Source organism: Dreissena polymorpha, chromosome 6 (genome assembly GCF_020536995.1).
Source record: "Dreissena polymorpha isolate Duluth1 chromosome 6, UMN_Dpol_1.0, whole genome shotgun sequence".
In the NCBI taxonomy this organism is placed as follows: Eukaryota; Metazoa; Mollusca; class Bivalvia; order Myida; family Dreissenidae; genus Dreissena; species Dreissena polymorpha.
Window position 1 is genome coordinate 85,149,922 of NC_068360.1, and position 22,285 is coordinate 85,172,206.

General features: G+C 32.2%; 1 long non-coding RNA gene across 1 annotated transcript; it reads left to right on the forward strand.

Annotated features, from left to right (window-relative positions):
- The first annotated feature begins 7,693 nt into the window (after positions 1–7,693).
- On the forward strand, positions 7,694–9,039 carry LOC127835424 (uncharacterized). Its single transcript, XR_008028518.1, has 3 exons — positions 7,694–7,785; positions 8,528–8,625; positions 8,943–9,039. It is a non-coding gene; the product is annotated as an uncharacterized LOC127835424 (long non-coding RNA).
- Positions 9,040–22,285: the final 13,246 nt, after the last annotated feature.

Sequence of the window (22,285 nt, forward strand, 5' to 3'; positions counted from 1 at the left end):
AGATACCAGAGCAACAGAGTTACAACTTTTTGACGAACGATAAAATGAAATTTACAAGCAAGTGTCAACTACATTCGTTCTTTATAGGAAAAGATTTAAGAATATAGTGTCATTAAGTTAATATTTCAGATAATCATCGCGCAAATACAGGAAGAAGCAGCAATAATGGGTGTAAAAATTCCATATTACATTGCTTGGTTGTTTATGTGACTGCTAAAAATTAAATTAATAATAATTAAATCAAAAAAGAAACGCCTATCAGAGAGAAAATATAAATAAAATTGAACGTTATAAACCCAATGACCTATGCATGTAGATTACGACTGAAAAGTTGATCGTATGACGTCAAAAAATCCATGTACCCAGGAACAGAGAAAGAGTTATGACGTAATTGACAAGCGAAGATACAATACGTGAACAAAATCCAGGGGCAGTACTGTAAAGTAATAATAAAACTATTAATGGGGGGCTACTGCAAAATTGTACTACTAATAAAACAAGTTTAGTTGATTAAATATTAAGAATCAAATATATAAAAATGGTAATTATATTAAAGCGACATCATTGGAATCAAACAGTATATAGGTGTTTTGACAACTGACGACAGAAATGATTTGATGTAAGATGTGGGTCCAAATGTAGTTTTCATGCAGATTTGTGCATACGACACAAAGACACAATTTTGTTCAATAGTGAAAAATGCCTATAATATCACTAATGATTCCAAATTTTAAGAGAAGAAAGATATAGTGAATCGAAAACCATCAAACACGTGTTTTTAAGTACATTAGCATCGTATCCTTTTGATAAAAACAAGTTAATTAAATTGAAAAGTTTAATAAGAGCATTTGGTTTAACATATTTTAATTTGCGGACACGCTTCAAAACATCTCCATAAAATGATGGATGGGAGATTCCATTATTTAAATGCCATTTTAAAGAAACATTATATTTTGAAATTAAATCACCATACTTAGAGTAAAATTTAGCGAATTTACTTCTTAGGTTATGATACAAAAAGCCTTGTTTTAGCAATTGTTTTGTAAATATTAGATTTCGATCATTAAAATCTTTAATACATGAACATGCTCTGGCATAACGTACCAACTGCGAAATGTAAATACCATAGGAAGGTCGTTTAGGGATGTTGCCATCTAGGAACGGAAAATTCAAAATTTTAAAGTTAAAGTCGTCCCGTTTGTCGTATAAACTAGTTTTGATCAAATTATTATTATTTGTTAAATGTAAGTCTAAATACGCAGAGCTGTATTGGATACACACGATCTATTTAAGACTAGTTCTTTTTGGTAGATTTTGTGAATATATTGTTCAAATAATGGATTATCTAAATTAAGTATGGCATCTATGTACCTACTAGTAAGGTTAAAACAATGAATCAAATCTACTTGCTTAGTTTTAGATAATTCTAACATAAATTCGCTTTCATAACAATATAAAAAAGGTCAGCTATAAGTGGCGCACAATTAGTACCCATAGGAACGCCAATAATTTGTTTAAATATTTTACCATAAAATTCAACAAGCATAATAATAACTGCAATTTAAAAGTTTCTAAGTATCAATGTACAGTTGTGAGATATTTATTTAATTTTCCCTAAAGGATTAAAAAAAATTGCAACAAGGTAAATTTCAACGCTAGAATAAATGCATCAACATTTATCATGTTTAAACCCCCATCACTTTATTGTTTTACTATTGTTACTATTATTTTACTAGAACTTAACTTTACTATGCCTGTCCCAAATAAAAGTCAGAATAGAAATTTTTATTAAATTTAAAATGTTGTTTGGTGGTTTAGGCAGTGATAAGAACAAATGATTGAATAAAGACACAGTATGTGTTTTCACAATTACAATCTTTCCAATTGATGCTAAAATTGTTCTTTTCCAATTTTTCAGGATATTTTCCATGTTAACACTTTTTTTTTCATTTTAATGTATTTGAAATATTATTGCCAGGTCATCATGGAAATTTATTCCAGGCCGTTTAAAACTGTGTTGCATCAGTTAAATTTCCATGATCTTTTTATGGTATCAGAACTTTATATTTGTGCTTGCCAATCAATACAACATTTGTTTTATAAAACACCGGGGATGAACAACTTTTGTCACGTGACCACAAAAGTCAACGCAGGTTGTTGAATTACATCAGGAATCCCGCTCCGTCAGGTAATTTTCATCTTTTTATAGAGAATATGTTAAAATTTCTGGACAATACAAAGCTTATGACATGCTTCATACCTTTTCGCATATTAAGACGCATTGCACTTGTTTCGAAGCTTTGCAGTTTTTAAGAACACTTCGACACAAACTTTAGATTTTCGATGCAAACGCAGTTTGATTTTATATTTTTTTACTTTCCATTCACGAATAAATCATATTTCTAGAAAAATGAGAGCACACGATGCTTAATTTTTGATGATTTATTGTATTTGCGATATAAGTTGTTGTTGTTATATTTAATTTGGGCAGTTCTTGCTATTTCAAAAATTTACAAACGCGGGTTGGTTGAGCAAACGCAGTTTGCTGAAGCTGGATTATGGCAAACGCAGGTTGGTTAAGATTACGGAATCCGGATAGTGACATCTATATTCTTGCCCTTCTTTCATCAAGGGCGACACACGACACACGAAGCGATACACGATATTTTGCGCGACAGTCGCGGCGACGCGCGATATTTTATTATTCAAATATCGCCCATATTATCCGAATTTCGTGTAACGCGGTCTAATTTCAGACCGCGACACACGACACACGAAGCGATACTCGATATGTACTGTTCAAATCAAATCATCATCAACATCTTCATCATCATCATCTCCATCTTCATCGCCATTATCATCATAAAATAAATCGCGATTCGGAGCGGAGTATTGTAAAATGAAGATCTCAAAAGAATTGAAAAATAATTTGTCGGAATGTTATTTTTCTCATGCTGTTTTGTTAGTTGTCCAAATATATTTAATATTAAATATTATCTTAATATTAAGATTTGGTAGTTAAAGAATGCAATTTGAATGAACACAATTGTATGCATATGTTTTGCTCAGCTGTGAAGATTGAGGGAACAATTTATAGAAGAACTGTGAGAATCATCTCTACAGTGTTGCTACTGTTCCGCAATTCATAATACTATATTTTCGGCACACGAGCATTTTACTAAAATGTTGAAAGTTAATAAAAACAAAATTTTTGTGTAAAATGTTTTTCCACAACAGGCGAATCGTCCAGTCCCTCTGTGGCGCTTATCATGAAGCTTTAACCCCCACTTCGATTTAAATGTCTTTCCACAGATTTCACACACGAGCGTCATGTTTCTGTAATGAAAGAATTACTTTTTGTTAAAATATATTTCTAAAATGTTTTTATAAAGTTTTAAAGACTACACCAAAAGAGATATGAAACGCAAGTGATTGGATGTGACACACTATCTGCTATTCTTTTCGTCACAGTTCAATAAACATGCGTGTTTACTAATGCACGGGATTTTCGTGAGTTTTGGCGCGTTTAGCGTCATTCGAGGTCCGCTTAAAGGAGGCAACGCACGTTGTGGTTCAATATACTTGTAACAGTACTTAATGTGTTGATAAGCATATTTCCGCTCTGTTTAAATGTCCTCAATTGAAGTTCCGTAGTCATATATTGTGTTGAATAGTTAATATTTTCGTATTTGTAACCATATCATATTTTAGAAGACTTTCAAAAATGTGTACAGTGTGCGTTTCATTATCCTTTGAATATTCTCGCAACCTGCGTTTGCCATTTCCTATTGCTCAAGAAATACCAACCTGCGTTTGCAAAACAAAACAAAACAAAAAATAAGATATTTTTCAATTTGCACCGCTATTTTTGTCATGAATCTTATTAAATATATTAAAATGAAGTGTAAAATCATACTAATTCAGTCGTTAAACCAATATTGTTGAAAGAAAATCATCAACACCACATAAACAAACAGCGTTTGCAATGCATTTCAGAATTTTGTGTCGAAGTGTTCTCGGAAAGTGGAAACAGTAAAGGCAATGGAATCATTTCAAATAAAAGTTTATTTAGTATACTGTGTCATAGGCTATCACTTGTTAAAAACTGAAATTTTGATTATATGAAAAAACAACAAAACTTACCTTAATGTACAAGATTACAATCTGTTTCTGCAACCGGCGTTGACTTTTGCGGTCACGTGACAAAAGTTGTTCATCCCCGGTGTAAAAATCAACATTGAGGCCTAAAATATTTGAAAAATCTTGTATAGTGAAAGGGCGCTTATTTTGTATAAAAAGCCTTGATTGGTCAACCTTTGGAATACAGGTTTTTATACCTTGAGTTTTTGTTATAGATAAATGTCCATAATTTAAAGCTTCATTTATGGATCTGACAAGAAGATACTAATTTTCAGAACATTTTATAAAAATCAGCATTGAAGCCAAAACTTCCTGGGCTTTTATTATTTTACATTTTTTTAACTTTTGAAGCTTCGTCTAAAGTTATGATACTTTCAATTGAAATGGCATCAGCCTGGGTTAATTTTGGACAAGTAATTATTTTTACATAGTTATTAAAGTCTTCACTATTACATTCATTTTGTTTCTAAAGAGACTTATAATAAGATGCTATTGTATTTAGTATACATGTTTGGTCAGTTATTTCCTTATCATCTTCATAGTTTAATATAATTTTTGTTATTGCGTTATTTTCTAGGCTGCAACAATATTAAGATGGCTTTTTCCTTGCAAAGTTCACTTAAATTTGAATCTTATTATACATCCTTTAATTTGTGTGCTCTGAATATTTTGTATTCAGATTGATTTTTTTTTCTAGTTCTGCAATTTTCTCATTTGAAAACGTTTTCTTCCAATTATTTAATTCTAGTTTATAATTTGCTTTTATAAGTTTTGTTTCCTTTTTTAATACACCTTTATGAAATAGATTTGCCTCTTAATTCCATCAGCAAAGTGTCTAGAAAAAGTTGATCACGTATAGTAAAATGTAATTCGCTGTCAGGAACTTCATCAATATTTTGATAATTGTAAATAGGTAATGCGTATTGAAGTTTAATATGATCAAATTTTAATTTTAATTTTAATTATTATGTTTCCAAAGACCTTGTTTATGAGAAAAATTGCTGAATGTTATGTTCAAAGTTATTATTGAGTAATCTTATTGATGACTTGGTGGATTTAAAGGTTGCAAACAATCAGATGTGATTAAAAATAGATCCAGCCTAGCCTGTTTCATTTGATTTGTTTTACGACAGGTTAATCTTTTTTTGACTGATTATGATGTCGGAATGGATCTACAAGATTGCAGCAATTAATTAAATCTAAAACGTTATTGCGAGCCTTAGGGTTATTTATGTTTTTGTAATTATAATGATCTACTACAGGATTAATAACAAGGTTAAGATCGCCACGTATGGTAAAATAATCATTTTTGAAATCTTTCAATGATTTCAAAGATATCAGTAAGAAAGGAAGGGGAGTCAATATTTTGCCCCTATAAAGTCAGCAACGTAAAGCAGTATTCACTATCAGAAACATCAATTGCAAAAAATACTGTTGGAATAAGCTACAGAGTTATGTTTTTTATAATATGTGCTATTGGATATGAAAATACCCTTTTCCCCTAGAATAAACAGAACCATAGCTAAAAAAGCATTATGATCCCCATTCCGAATAAATGGTTTTGTACATATCAGGGGTAAAATGTGTATCCTGCAGAAATATATATTAGCATTTAACTCTTAGGTAATTAAAAAAAAATAAGCCTCTTCAAGTTCCCATTTAATCCTGTTTAAAGAAACAACTTTCAGATTGCTAGTCATTCGGTAAAATTAAGTTTTATGTTAAAAAAATTACATATCCCATGCTTTTAAATTGTAATTCAAATTAAGCACATTGATCAATAGTTTATAATGAATCTTTTGAAGAATCTGTGTTGCATGTGCTAGCTACAAATGGCCCATATTACTGCTTCCAAATAAACATATACTCATTAAATCATCTTACTAAAAAAAGAATGCTGAACAGGAAGTTGGTAAGGGCAATTGCTTTATCTAGATAGTGCTAATTGGCATTTTATTAACATCTGAACATAAACGAAAACGGAATTTAAAAGTTAAAATGCTGTGTGATATGGGGTATAAAGTAAACAAGTAATAATTTAAGTATTATTTCTATAATAAAGAGTTGTCTATTTAGGTCAGTCTTTGAACTGTAGAGTGAAGTAAAGACCGAGAAAAGAAGATAACAAAGCAGTGTAGATTAGCAAAATGATGGTATATTATAATTTAGCAAAACTACATCTTACATTTATTATGTGTTTTGGTGATTGAACCACTGAAGTAGTGATCTTTGTAAAGACAAACAGGAAAAAATACACAATGCAAATAATTGTCACTTTTCTCGAGAATAATATACTTGAGTAAATCATGCAAACAATACAATGAACACATGAAAATCAAATGCATAATAACATAGTAAATTATTTTATGTGGCATTGAAAAAGGCTGTGTGGATAAACAGCTTTAAATCAAATGCACTTTATTTTACTGACTATATTCAGTTCATGCTAATAAATAATATTATTATCGTCATAAAAAATATCAACTCAGTATCGTACAAAGACATGCAAATACCCTTAGTTGTTTATAGCAATACTCCCTTTAAATTGTTTTTGCACTTTCTCTTTAATTTGGTCACACAAGTTGTTAGCGTGTGGTTATAATATTAATTAGTAAAAACATCATTTTGAATGAAACATGTGTGTAGGTGATGTAGGTGAAGGATTCGTCGGTGAATGCAAGCCTGCTTCCATGCATACCTGTGTGCGTGCGTGTGTGCTTGCGTGTGTGTGCGCTTGTGTATGTGTGTGTGGAACAGTTACGAAAACAACAGTTTATGAGATAATTACAAGACAACAAATGAAGTACGTTTTGTTTATTGTTGTCATTTAAATATTTATTTAAGACAGCTTGATCCATTCCAGAGCATTGCATTATCCTTCAAAAGATGACATCAAGCATTTCCAATGTTCCTCCATCCGAATATTTGTCCAAACAATCCTAACTCAGCAATGTATTTGCCATATGTTTATGGATTTAAAAAAAATATAAAAATATTGATAAGAGGATGTGTTGCATGCAACACATTTTTGTGCGTCAATTCATGTATTTGTCTTTGCGTGATTGCGTTGTGCATTAATAGTTTTTAAGTAATATATGGGTTTCAGACATTCCAAGTTGTGTTGATGTTTTCGATCATTCTTCCCAATATCGAGCGTTTGCACTATGTGATCATTAAGGATTTTTTCTGGTTATTTTTCATCTGAGGAACCAGTGAACAAAACTGGCGTGTGCACTTATTTATTCCTATTTAAGCATATAGGACTTTGAACTAACTTACTTAATATGCGCGTGGGACCTTAGCATATGTCGGAAGCATAACAACACCATTGCCTCGAGAAGATTGCAATTTCTGCAAGCCTCTTATCAGCACAATGCCTTAACGCAGTGAACTGATATTTCGCAATATCCGGAAAATAAAAAAAAATGCGTATATTGTGATGAAAATGACTTGTTTACTCAAATATGCTGCACCCTGTCACAAACATCCTGTCTGACTTAAGACCCTTCCGTGGTATATAAGAGCATGTGCCTCGGGTTAAAATTAATTCATACCGAATTGCAACAATGAATATCAAGCTTGCGTGTATGCTCGTTTGCGCCCTTGTAGCAATGGTGCGTAGTGCAGCCAAAAACGACGTTGAAGGTAACATCGATTTTATATCGACTGTTAAATTTAATTTAAAGAATCGTTCCGGTGTCGTCGTCTAATGTTTGGTTGGTCTTTTATTAAACGATTCGCTTAAAATAATTATAACATTTGTATACATAATATTTTTTTCATCAATCCTAATATCAAATGTCTTCTGCTCCATTGGTTTCTCCCTTTATAAATTTCGTCACAGTTATTCTCAGTCATGCATCTGCTTACATGTTCATTTATTATTTTAAAGTATATATTCCGAAAATCTATAACTTCAAATCTAAACAAGATATGTTTTTATAAAGGCCTGTCCCAAAAAAAAGTAAAACCTCTTTGCGATATCACTAATGAGGTTCCTTGCTTACTTCCGACAAAATGTTTTCGTTTTTTTTTTGTCTTTATTAATATGACGATATTTTATTTCAAATCAATAACGCGCACAAATGAAATAATAATTTCAGACTGGTATTTTCGAAGCTTACATGTGACTTAATGCATCGTTGTAATTTGCCCAAATGATCACGTTCATGTTGATATGCCTTCTCCTAAAGAAATGCGCCAAAGGGAATTTTTGAAGAGTCGACATGTCCATAAACAAATGCATCTATACAGTAATGCTCTAAAATGTCAAAATAAGCATTTAAAACAATTAACAATCGAATAAAGGTTTACACATAATTACTGCAAATTTGTTTTGCCATTATTTATTTTAATGAAAAAAGTGTATTGTTTCTGTTCAATACAGAAGCACGGCGGTTCCTTTTCGACTGCGATTACCGGTGCACTCACGGGGGTTGTTACGGACAAGAAGGGAGATGCCTTGGTGCATGCTATTGCTACGGCGTAAGTACTTTAATTTAAAAACAGTTACAGTTCAAAGTAAGAAGTGAATTCGCTAATTATCATACTAACGAACACTTTGCAAAACGTTTTCTTCCTGAGATGAATTAAGATGATCAAAAGTTTGGAATTTAGTATACTCCGTTATAACATATTGTCAACCAGAATGAATATAGTTGATACTTGCATTTAATACATTTCATCATGTTTTAGAAAAATGTAATTTTGTTTTTGTTGTCAATGTATGTTTCTTGTCAGCCAATAATATGCTTGTGTTATACAAAATACTGGCATTGATTTTTTTTTCATTTGCGTTTCAGTCCGGATACGAGTACCGCTGCAGGTCATGTGACCTATAGTTATGTATTGTGCATGCACTGATCTGTACAGAATACAATAATCTAAAACTATCAATTTTGTGTTCGTGTATTATAAACTCAGTTCTTGATATATAATTAGATATAATATTGACGTATTTGTATAATTCCACCTTATAGTTTGTATTATATTAACATACTCTTAGTCGGCATTTGTTTCAATACATTTAAGCAATCTTCAAATCTAGCCAATATAATTCAAAACAATCCTCAATTGTATGAATTGAACATAGTATTTACCATTTTATTCAAAAGTTTGTTTAACTGAACAGGTTCAATTAATTAAGAATGGTACTTGAAATGCGTTTATGAGCTTTCCGAGCGTGATTTATCTTTCGTGTGTACGTTCAGGTAACACACATATGACATGCATAGATAAGTCTAACCCACTAAAAGTAATGAGACATAAATCTCTTCATATGCCATGATTGCCGGTAGAAGTCTTTTTGTAATTGAGTATTTTACCAAACTTAACACGTGTTATTATAAGCAAACGTTTACACAAAATCATCGACGGTTTTGCACGTAGTTGGCAAGACGAAAATGTGCGAATTAGTCGACATCAGCAATATAACGGACGCAGGCAGAATATATGTTTGATGAGTGCGAAAAATAAAATCGAACGAATCAAATGCGTAGTCTGAAAATATCAAATATCAGAAATGAAAATATTCTAGTAGCTCAAATGTATTAAGCAATTGTGATATGTATAAATATTTGAGAGACTCGTTTTATGTCAATAAAAGCAAATATGGAGAAACCTTAAAACGCAATGCGCATAATAATTATGTAACACTTTTGTGATGAATGAAGTACTGAGCCAGAAGTCAGGAAAGCAATATTTCACTAAATTATTGAAGGATCTCTTGAATGTTATTCTATTTGACATTTTCAAATATGCAACCATATATTCATTATCTGTGCCTAAACATCTTTAATTCATTAGTTCACACTGTTTAATGAATAGACCCTGAAAGTGGGAGTCGTTAAATTAACATATAATTAAAAGAGGTGTTGTAAATCATGCCAAATACAATTGATTCAGAACTTAAAGTTTCTTTACTAAATAAAATTGCAAAACTATTTAGAAATACTTTTAAATAGGCTCACAAAGGGGACAAATGACAACAATAAATTTACTCAAAATCAATTTGGATTCCTAAATGCAATCTCATATCAAACTTCACATTTATCTGACAATTTGATAATAATTAAAAAGTGTTTTGTAAACAAGAAACATTTGAATTAATAAGCATAAACAATATAAATGTAATAACTAAAACACCAATAAGTCTGAAATCAATTCTTGCGAGATGATGCCATGGTTGAGGAATTAAGATCAATATCTACGTGAACAAAGAGATGTTAAAAAATAGCAGATCCTCCAACATATGAGGCTTGTGTAATCAATATACGGAATTTGCTCCATTTCTTCAACCTTGGATATTAATCCAAAACTTTTAATTCAGATACATAAACATATTTTTAATTAATTGTGTTGAATGATACCGAGAAAAGTTTGTTTACATATTGAACGAGACTTCCATGTCTTGCTTCAAGCACGCCGACATCAGAGACTCTTTACTTTAACGCTTGTCGTCAATTTGAAGAATGGTGTTCACGTTATTATTATCACCACATATGAATAACTATGTTTTTTATAATGTCATATAGGCATACGTATTATTTATGAATCAATCATCATTACTTAGTAAATGATTCTTTTAAAGTGTTGAGTAGTTGCAATGATATGATATTTGTTGACACGGCGCGCAAATTTACATATACACAAATTTAGTATGCTGTCGATTAATTCACAGCCGGAAGTGTTTTTTTCTTGTTATGAAATCGAGGGCTAAACGCGACACTGGTAGGAGTGATATCATTTTATCAAAAATCTTTTTTTGGAATTCTTTTACAGAATCATATCAGGTCATCTATTAAATTATAAGCTGTAATGACATTCATTTATTTAACTAATTGTTCATTTAGTCAAAGATTGTAATTGCAAACTTATAGTTTGAATGTGAATTTGGATGCATAATATCTATATATGAAAAGAAAATGTATCATCAGACTTTTGATCATTCACTGCATCGGTTTTTTTTAATTACAGAATGTCATTTACATCAGTTTATCGTTTAAGTCATGTATTAATGTATTTTGTTTATTTGCAACACTTTCATTAATTTTACTAGGCTTATTTATGGCAATAAGTAAATGTTATTGTTAAATTGAAAAAATGTACAAAAGTAAGTACTTAGACTTTTTTTAGTTTTGAAGTGAAATGATTGAATTCAAATACCATTTGTATGCTTGGATGGAATTGTCTTCAAATGTGTGGGTCAACAAAACATAGACAAATGTTATAATTTAATTATAAGTATAAATATTATATTAAAGATTCCAAATATTAAATAAGTTGAAAGTACAACTCTACTACCTAACACAACAATTGTTGGCAATTAGTAGACATTAACCATTACAGTAAATTACATTGTTTAATTAAAATTAAATATGTAGACACATTTATACAGTTACGTTTGAATTTGATGCATGTACTTAAATGTAAAACAATACTTAAATCAGTATTGGCTTATCTCTGTTAACATATAAACATTCGTCATTGAGCGGGTGTGTCCAAGTATAAATATGAAATTTAAAAAAAAACACGTCTGATTCAAGTGCAAAAACAAAGACAGTATTCATATCACCAAACGCGATCTTTCCGATTAGTGCGTTTCATTCGCCGCTCTTCTTATTTCTTCTTTAAAATTACATTTAGTACCAATTATGATCGCTGGATAGCATGCGCTGCCTATATCATATAACAAACAAAGCAAACGGTATATTATTCAACTATTTATTGCATTGTATCGCCGCCTTTAAACACCAAAACAAGTGCATTTTAAATGCTCCACGTTTGGTTTACATTTTCTGCCGTGTTCATTAAAAAACAAATGTAACAAATGGCAGTATGTGTTATGTTTCACAAGATATTGCTAAATGTTTTAGTAAATATCAAAGGCTGGCTGAAAGAAACATCAGTAATTACATTAATAATAACATATTAAGTAATATATATATATACCGTTTGACATTTAGATATCTGTTTAAGACCGCTTGATCGTTTCTTGAGCCGAGTATAAGCATTGTTTGTTATGATTTTCGATGGTGTATAGTGAAATATCAGTGAATTAAAACTTACAATTCACTGTAACGATAATTTTCAATGTCATAATGCGAAATGACGTCGTTTTCATGACGTTTCGACGTCATTTTTTCAGCCAAAAACATTTTAAAGTTTAAAATAAAAAGAAAGGTTGTTGGATTTGGTGGAATATCGATTTAAATTCTCTCGAGGTCATAGAAAAAAAAATACTCGTGGCTGTGTCACTTGTGAAAATATTATTTTCTATGATCACTCGTGAATAAAAATCGATGTCCCACAAAATCCTCAAAATAGTCTCTATTTATTACCCAAATAGGCGGCATATAGTACTTGCACTGTCCGTCCGTCCGAATGTCCGAAAGAAAGTTCCAGTCTCAGCCTTGATTTAACCATATTGTGATGGATTTTAAAATAAATTCTTACAGATGTAAGACTCGATGAGATGATGTGTTGCATGAAACAACAAGGGTGCCATCTTAAAGGGCAAGGTTACACTTAGTGGGCTAAGGACGACAGTTGTACGATTTCAGTATTTCCACTCGTGTCTCAGCTATTTTTTTCTTATATATTGGTTGGTTTTATAGTGATTTAGAACACGTTGAATCTTCATAAGAGTGTGTGTAAACACTGCAAGATGTTAATTATCGAAACTACGCATATAGATATGAGCATTGTTTGGTCAAGTAATATGCACGATGTCACGTTCACTGTGTCTGACAAAAGTCCCTTCCATGGTATATGAGGGCATGTTCTTCAGATTCAATTTTGCCCATTTTTATTTTACTTTCTGAAAAGATTTCACGAGTTTGCTGTATAACATGTTGCTACCTTGCTGGTATAATCAAGCCCATGTGTGTATGTTTCTTTTTTCTTCCAAATTTCAAACCAATGTGCCAACGCAAATACTTTGAAATGTCGACTGCGTCACGTTCTTTAACGAATACATCTACATCTGACATTTTTAACATGCCAACCTTAGCATATAAATAGAGCATTAACAATCGAACAAAGTGGAACACATCATTAAATACTGCAATATATACCATTATTTGTTTGTATAAAATAACTGTTCCTTCTGTTCAATACACAAGCACGGCGGTATCTTTTTCCATCCCGTGATGACAAATGTTCTAACGGGTGTTGTTATGGAAGTAAAGGGAGATACAATCGTGCCTGCAACGGCGTCAGTATTTGCATTTTAAAAGTATACAGCCATTATAATTCCAAGCTAATTCTATGTAATATTAATTCTTACAAACACATTGCTTACGAACACATTCTACCTGCCTGAAATGAATGACGATAATCAGTAGTTTGTTATTTATTATGCTGCGTTATTAAATCGTGTTGTAGATATTAAAAAGCTATAAGTAATTAAATTGCCTTTAAATATAATGCTTATCGGTTAAAGCGAAGTTGGGCATGGCTTTAAACCTGATTTAATTACAAACCTTTGCAAGGTATCCAATTATAATGTTTCTGGGGTTTATTATTGCTATATTTGATTCCAACCTGCTTTGTCATTGACGGACCTTTTCATTTGCTTTTCAGTCCACGTACGCGTACCGCTGCCATTCACGTGAGCCTTAGTTATGTATTTTCAATGCACTGGTCTGTACAGAAAACAACATACTACAACTAGCACTTTTTCGTTCGTGTATAACAAACTATGTTCATTTTTTATGATAAAATATACAATCCACTTGTATAATTACAACGTGTATTTTGTATGCATATGCTTTTATAGAGGTCAGCGTTTGTTGCATTTTATTTAATCAATGTTTGAATTCAGCCAAAATACTGATAATTGTACAAAATGCCCAATTGCATGAATCGCACTTATTATTAACTTCAACTCAGACTAAAATGTGTAATTGCTTATAGAAGATGAGGAATTTGTATGATTCACGTTTTGTCATAACAGACATATAAACATCGTAGATTATATTATTTTGAATAGAACAAAATTATGTTTCTTAACACTGTTACTGGTAACGCGTTAAATGGATTCTTCGATCGTGCATGTCTTTCGTACGCACTTTTGAACTCATATACAATACATGCATAACACTATACTAAACACACCACACGTTAAGCTGAAGGCCTGGGGCTAGATTTGGATACTGTCTATAAATAGACGGAGCATGGAAGTAAATCGAAAGTACACTTAGCGAAAGAAGTATAGCAACGTAAAATGCATTTAGGATGTATTGTATGAATTTCTCCGTTTATCCGAATTTATACTGCTTGACCCTAGCGGTTCAGTGCAGAAGCTCAGAGACTTTAGAAAAGACAATATGTGTGTATATACTACAATGTACATAGAAGGTGGAGGACTACAAAATACTGGCGGTGGGAACGATAACCTTTTGGTCAACTCTACAGATCTGGTTTAGGTTTGTCTACATAGGCAGTGAAGATATACAACAAAAACATGGCCGCAAAAAAACTGTTATTGTTGGCATCAAATAAATCACGTTCAATTGCCTAAAATAGCTTTCTTTTACATAATTGACAGATCAGGAAAACACTCATTCTCCCTTTGTAATGTGTATACAAAAGAAAACCCACTTTCCTTGATAAAGAACGGTGTATAGATTGTGTAATTTGTCTCACGTACAACTTTTCGCGCTCGATTTGCGCGCTCGATCTGCGCAGTGAAATACCATATCCGGAGAATGATCGAGAATATTTGTTGATGTTGTTTTTTTCATTTCCTTTTTTCTGGAATGTATTGTTAACGCAAAATAGAATAACACTATTTTAAAATATGTTTATAAATACCAAATATAATGTCTTCAAAAAATGTCTCAGAAAAAAGTATTCTTACTGTCTCCGTAAACACTCGTATCTTTTCGGCCTAGACCGTCAAGTAAGGAACTTATTCTCGCATGAATATGTAAACAATAAAAACTTTGTCGCAGCCAATGCTTAGCAATTTTGCTTCAATAATATTTTTTACACTTTGTATTACATTGTCATGTTATATAGTGATGGTCTGTATTTACAAGGCCGGTTATTGAGATCTGAGAAAAACTACTTTTAGAACGCATGAATTAAGTGGTAAATCGGAGTTTTGGAAATTTGGTTTTTGGCTGCCGGCCAATTCGGATAGGCTCAGAAATTTGTATCATTACTATGGCATTAGGACTACGCCCCAGGCCAAAAAATAAATTTTCTCATGCGGACGAAATGAATTGTTTCAAGTCAATATTTAGGACGTATCCTGCAGTTTTACTGGATAGTTTGTTATACCTAGAATTTGATAATTTTTGGTATTAAGCCATCTGTTGTGGTTAGAAAAATGAAATAAAAATCATGGGTTACCAGTGTTGTTATTTTTTATTCGCACTTGAACAACAAGCCAATTTAAGCATAAGAACAATTCACAAATAAGTAACTATCATTAAAATTTGAGTAAATTAATGGAAAAACTGTTGAAAACAACCTCTATTTCTCACAATAAATATATAATGCTATATATTATTATATATAAATTACTTTGCCAGCAAATATTTTTTATACATGAATCAACTGATTCATGTTTTTTTTAAATAATTTTATACAAAAACAAAAACAACAGAATTTCACATATGAAAATTGATAAAATGCATATAAGTCATTTATATTGGTACATGACTTTCCATCCCTACATTTTGTATCAGTTATAACTTAATACAAAAAGAAAAAGAAGAACGTAGGTTTGTTCACAACTGCAGTTAAACTGCATTAAGTAAAATGCAATTTCAAAACACAGTGGAAACCATGAACTTGGTACATTTCAAACACATATTAGTACATGTATACTGTATGCCAGTGAAAAAGTATATTTTAATTTAAATGAAAACACAAGTCATGTGTTGCGAGATCAGTAAAAGTAGGTTAATACAGCATCTAACTAAAAACAAGATGTATACAAAACATTTAAATGGGCATATCGACGCTATTTATTGTAATTCTTGACATGACTAATCAATGTATTGTTGTATGTCCATGCGGCAGACGATTTTAATATATATGAAAACATAAATAATGTGTAGCGAAATCAGTTAAATTAGGTTGATACAGCATCCGACTAAAACCAAGATGTATACGATACATTTAAAGGGGCATACCAACGGTAGTAATTCTAATTTTGAAATGACTTGACAAATATATTTCTGTATGCCGATTCATTTAAGTGAAAACACAAATTATGTGTAGCGAGATCAAGAAAAATAAGTTTATATGGCACCAAACAAAAAAAACATGAATATAATACATTTAAAGCGGAATATCGATGGTAATATTTGGAATTCTGGACATAAATTGATCAGTTTATTGCTGTATGCAAATGCAAATGTAGATTTGAATATAATGGAAAAACAAATAATTAATAATGTGTATCGAGATCATTACAAGTAGGTTAATTTAGTATTCAACTAAAACAAGATGTATACAATACACTTAAAAGGGCATATCAACGGCATTAATTGCGATTCTTGACATGACTTTACCAATTCGCGGAAATCCATGTTTATGTATAAATGTATATATAAGCTGTAACATATTATGGGCATTGCTATGAAAATATATATGAACAACAATTGTATCTTCACAGTTCGTGTACGACAAAACATTAACCAACAAAAGTTTTGCATTTTTAGGGAAACGTTTACTGAAATCAGCATTTTGTTTTTAAATCTACAATGACTTACATATTATAAAGTACAGAATACATTTTAAGGACGTACGCGGTAGTTTTAATTATTTTGTAATACATATAGCATACTTTTTGCTAGATCCATCTTTTGCTGATTTAAAAATGAAATGAAAATCGAGGGTGACCGGGAAATTGCTTTTTATTGAGATTTGAATAAACCAACAATTCAACGTGTTCACCTCGTAAATATGCCTTAAAGAACAACACTGGCCACACAATTGAGAAAACTGTTGAAAATAATGTAATTCTCCGTGTAAATTTATTATTATGATTTAAATTTGATTTCATATCATAACACATTAAATGGATATCAACAATTGATGTTGTTGTTTTTTTTGGAAAATTAAAAATTAAATAATTTCTTACTTTCACTTTTAAATACCTTTCCGCAAATAGATTTCACCCCAACTCACACAAATGGCTCTTGGGTTTTTGTCAAAAACATACTAAGAAAACAGAGAGAAACAATAAAATTCCTTGAATTGATATCCCCGCCACAAACATTGTGTTTGTGACAGACGGACGGACGGCTGTACGGACGAACAGACGGACAACGCCAATTCTATATTTTATTATATATTAATTATATATAAACACTAAGTCACCAGGCCCATTTGTTCACAATAACAGTTCAAAATACAAACCGCATTCAAACAATAATTGCTTAGTTACAACACATCACGTCTGAAAATACACTAAATAAATAAACATCCGATCCTGTTTGCTCACAATAATGCGTGTCATTGTTCTTTCAAATGTTAGACGAATATATTTTATTGAGAACCAATTACATACTAGTATTTTAAAGGCTGGTGTATGACAAGCGGTTCGACGCATAATCCCAGGAAATTAGGTTTCTCATGAGAACCTAGGTTCTCATGCTGAGAACCTAGGTTCTCATTTGAAGATTGCTCAATGCTTCCAGAACCCAAGTTTTCAAATGAGAACCTAGGTTTTCATGAGAACCTAGGTTCTCATGAAAAACCTAGTTTCTTGGGATTATGCGTCGACCTGCTTGCCATATCCGTGGTTTTCATTATGAAACCATAGTTCTCATGAGAACCTAGGTTTCCAGAATTACGCGTCTTTAATACTAAATCCGCGGTTTTCATTTGGGACACATAGGTTCTAGTGAGAACGTAGGTTCTCATGAGAACCTAGGTTTTCAGAATTACGCGTCTTTTATACTAAATCCGTGGTTTTAATTTGGGAACCATACATGTAGGTTCTCATGAGAGCCTAGGTTCTCATGCGAGGTTTCCAGAATTACGCGTCGGACGGCATAAACTTGCTCGTTTGGAATACGGGACACATATTATTCAGGGCGAAGGATCAATGGGGTTCACATAAAATGATTACACACGGGCTGGACAGAATGAAAACACGCCGTTAAAAACTTAATTTTTGCAGATATATCAAGTTATTGAACTATGTTTGCAAAGTCTTTAGTGCATACGTTTTTCTTGCAGTGTGACCCGATATCTTACGATTGAATAATACATTATTACACATTATCAATAGATATTGAACTTCTATTTCTACCATAATGATTGCATAATATATCACAGACATACTTAAAATAGAAAACTGTACCGTACAGTCGTTTGAGGCCCGAACAAGGGACCTGAATATCTGAAACTCATTTAATGCTGTAATAATGAATTATGTAACGATTGATCTGTATTTGTTTCAATTTGTAGTCTCAAAATCATATTTACAATTAAAGATGTATTTCATAAACAGTTTAATTTTTTATTAACGTGTTCAGACCAATGTCGACCGATTACTTTACTAATTTCATTCCTCAAGAACACCCGTGCACGGAAAACGTCGTACATATGCACAAGAGGCGGTCACCGACGGCTTATTCCTGTTGTCACACATATTCACCAGATAAGTACACACGTAGTTGAGCAATTCGACATTTTTGAGATTGGTTTTAGTTTTTATTTTAAACTTGACATATCAAAATGCATTAATCCTACCTCTGCAAATTATTCATTAATAGCAAAAAATTGTATCTGTAAAGGTATATTTAAAGGGCAATAACTCATACAGAACTCATCAAACTGGAACGATGTGCGCGTCTCCGTTTGATACCTTGGGTTGATTTATAGTTTTAATTATCATACACATCGGTTCAAAGCTCATGAGCGCGGAAACCGTGACGGACTGGCATACAAACCAACGAATATAATTATGTGGCCCGTTCGGAAACGCATTAGAACCGCCATATTAATACCTCTAGTTCTTTTCACATTTCCTCTACCGTTAAAATGCGCCCTGGTGTAATTGTTTTCGGTTTCTTTTTGTCCTGTGGTGGCATTCTAGGCGGAACGAGTATGTGTCCGAGAGATTCTGGTATCAAACCCTGAACCACAAGAGGGTTTTTCGTAAAGGCCCCGCAAGTTGGACACGTCTCTGCGCTCGGTCGACAGTTATATATTATGAAATCCCAAGAAAGCAGGTTTTTCATGAGAACCTAGGTTCTCATGAGAACCTAGGTTCTCATGAGAAACTAGGTTTATGAAATCCCAAAAAACGTGGATTCTCATGAGAACTTAGGTTCTGATGAGAAACTAGGTTTTTCATGAGAACCTATGTTCTCATGAGAAACTAGGTTTATGAAAGGTTTATGAAATCCCAAGAAACCAGGTTTCTCATGAGAACCTAAGTTCTATGTGTCTATGAAAACCTAGGTCCTCATGAAAAACCTAGTTTCTCATGAGAACCTAGGTTCTCTAGCGTAAACTAAGGTTTTCAAATGAGAACCTAGGTTCTCATGAAAAACCTGGTTTCTTGGGATTTCATAAACCTAGTTTCTCATGAGAACCTAGGTTCTCATGAGAAACATAGTTTCTCATGAGAAACTAGGTTTATGAAATTCCAAGAAACCAGGTTTCTCATGAGAACCTAGGTTCTCAGAACATAGGTTCTGATGAGAAACTAGGTTCTTCAATAGAACCTAGGTTCTCATGAGAAATTAGGTTTATGAAGTCCCATGAAATCAGGTTTTTCATGAGGACCTAGGTTTTCATGAGAACATATGTTCTCATTTGAAAACCTTAGTTTACGCTAGAGAACTTAGGTTCTCATGATAAACTAGATTTTTCCTGAGAACCTAGGTTCTCATAGACACATAGAACTTATGTTCTCATGAGAAACTAGGTTTTCATGCGAACCTAGGTTCTCATTCTGAGAACTTAAGTTCTCGTTTGATATCCAAGGTTTTCACAAAAACCTAGGTTATCGACAGCTTTTTGCGTCGTTCTCTCTGATAACCTAGGTTTTCATGAATACCCAAGATTTCATTTGGGAACCATAGTTCTTATGAGAACCTAGGTTCTCATGAGAAACCTAGTTTCTTGGGAGTATGCGTCGAACCGCTTGCCATACTGGTGTATTCCCATTCCAGAATACGTGCTTATCACGTTCCCGTGATTGCATGTCGTGTCGTTAGTATTTAATGTGTCACAAAAAAAGAAAGAATAGTTTACAATATTTAGGTAGAAATATTTAGATTGCATTGCATTGTCTGTTTATAAATGGGTTGCACGTGCGGTACCGCCCTGTGTTCAAATAGTTAGCTACGGTTGACCAACCTAAAAATGCATTAGTGTACATCAAACTTGTTGTTTTTTATCAATTGCTAACCAAAAATAAACTAAATGTTAGTTTTTTTATCACATTGGTCAGAGAGAAATAAATTAATCGAACAGAAATAAATAATGTTCGAGTAAAACTATTTGCACGTGCGACAAGATGCAACCACATCCGCACATGGTTCAGACGTATCAGAGCGTCGTGGATGAATGCTTTTAATTCTTCAGATATTCTATGTAGAAATGATCTCAAACAGCACTACATAAATGTGGATTTCCTTAGTCGTTTGTTGAAAAATTAAAGTTATTAAAGTGTTCCGATTTATTTTTAAGCATAACATGAAATGCACATAACGATTTTTATGATACATGTATTTTATATATAACAAACATATTTTGATTACATATTTTAAACATATAATGATTCAATAACAAATTGCTTAATTCGAAGGAAATAAACAAGTTTTTCTTGCGACACAAACATTTTCAGGTATAAGGAAGTTTTGACTGATTTTTCGTAATGAGATTCATGCTTGCCGTTAAAATCATGCTTGCCGATAAAAAAAAACAGTTTGTGTGTTCGTAATGATAATGGTCGATTCTTATTGTACAATTTAGGGGCTGTTTATTGTTTAAAAAAAATTCTTTGCTTCTCAATACGTTACTTCTTGGTATTATTCCCTTATTGAATATGCATCCCATTTTATTCGAATATCCGAAAAAAACATACACTTATTGCGCAACCGGTGTTAGAGACAAAACAAATTTGCGTAAAACTAAACTGACGCGTACGTCCTATAATCAAATTTAACTAAGTAAATTATAGACTTTAACACAGAAACTACTAACATCGACGGCCATTAAAGTAGTTAGTTCAATGAAAATCTACCGGTACGTCGCCAATTGCAATAAAACGGACGAACACAATTAATATTGTGTAATTTTGCGGAAAAAAATACAATTGAACGCTTCCAACATCATTTTACACTAATCTTAATACGACGACAAAAATACGAGAGTTCAATCATTTACCGTAATCAGACGTGTGAAAATTCTGAAAAGTAATACACGTACATATCTAAAACGGAAGGAGATCAGGAAATAAGGTCCCACAATGGACACACGACAACAATTAACTGAAACTCGATTCGGATTCGGAAAATGAAAGCTAATATCAAACTGCATATTATCTTACATTAAGATCATCGTTATAGCTTGAAAGTAGAATCATGAAAATGATTGTTGCATACCATACCTTAGTGCAATGTCATTCCATTAACGATGGACTAATTCTCGATTTTAATAATTTGATAAAACTTTGATGCATTAAACAATGCTTAATTTCCCGATATAAACGATCCGTTAATCATGTGTAAAAGATTTGTGCAGCCTTTTCTTCAAACAATGTGTATTGCAGTTACTCAAATTCAGAAACGTTTTTCTTTGTTTGCAGGATATTTTGAGTGCATACGTTTGATCAATTCTTGAAGTAAATGTATATACTATGCACATCACATGCAACATACAGTATATTCAAAGCAAATGTAATACGACTAAAATTGTATATTCAATGGAACATTTTGCATTTGCGGTAATCGGTAATACTTTAAACATTCTTGGCAGAATGTCGAGAAAATCAAGAAAAATAGGCAAATATAAGTAATTTACAGGCTATATAATGATATACCTTTATCAACGATCAAATTAGAAAAGCGTCTTATCGTTTGGCTGCAAACAAACATAACATATGTTTTAAATGACCTACAAATCTAGAAAGCATCATCGCAATATGCGTTTCAAGGTGAAATAG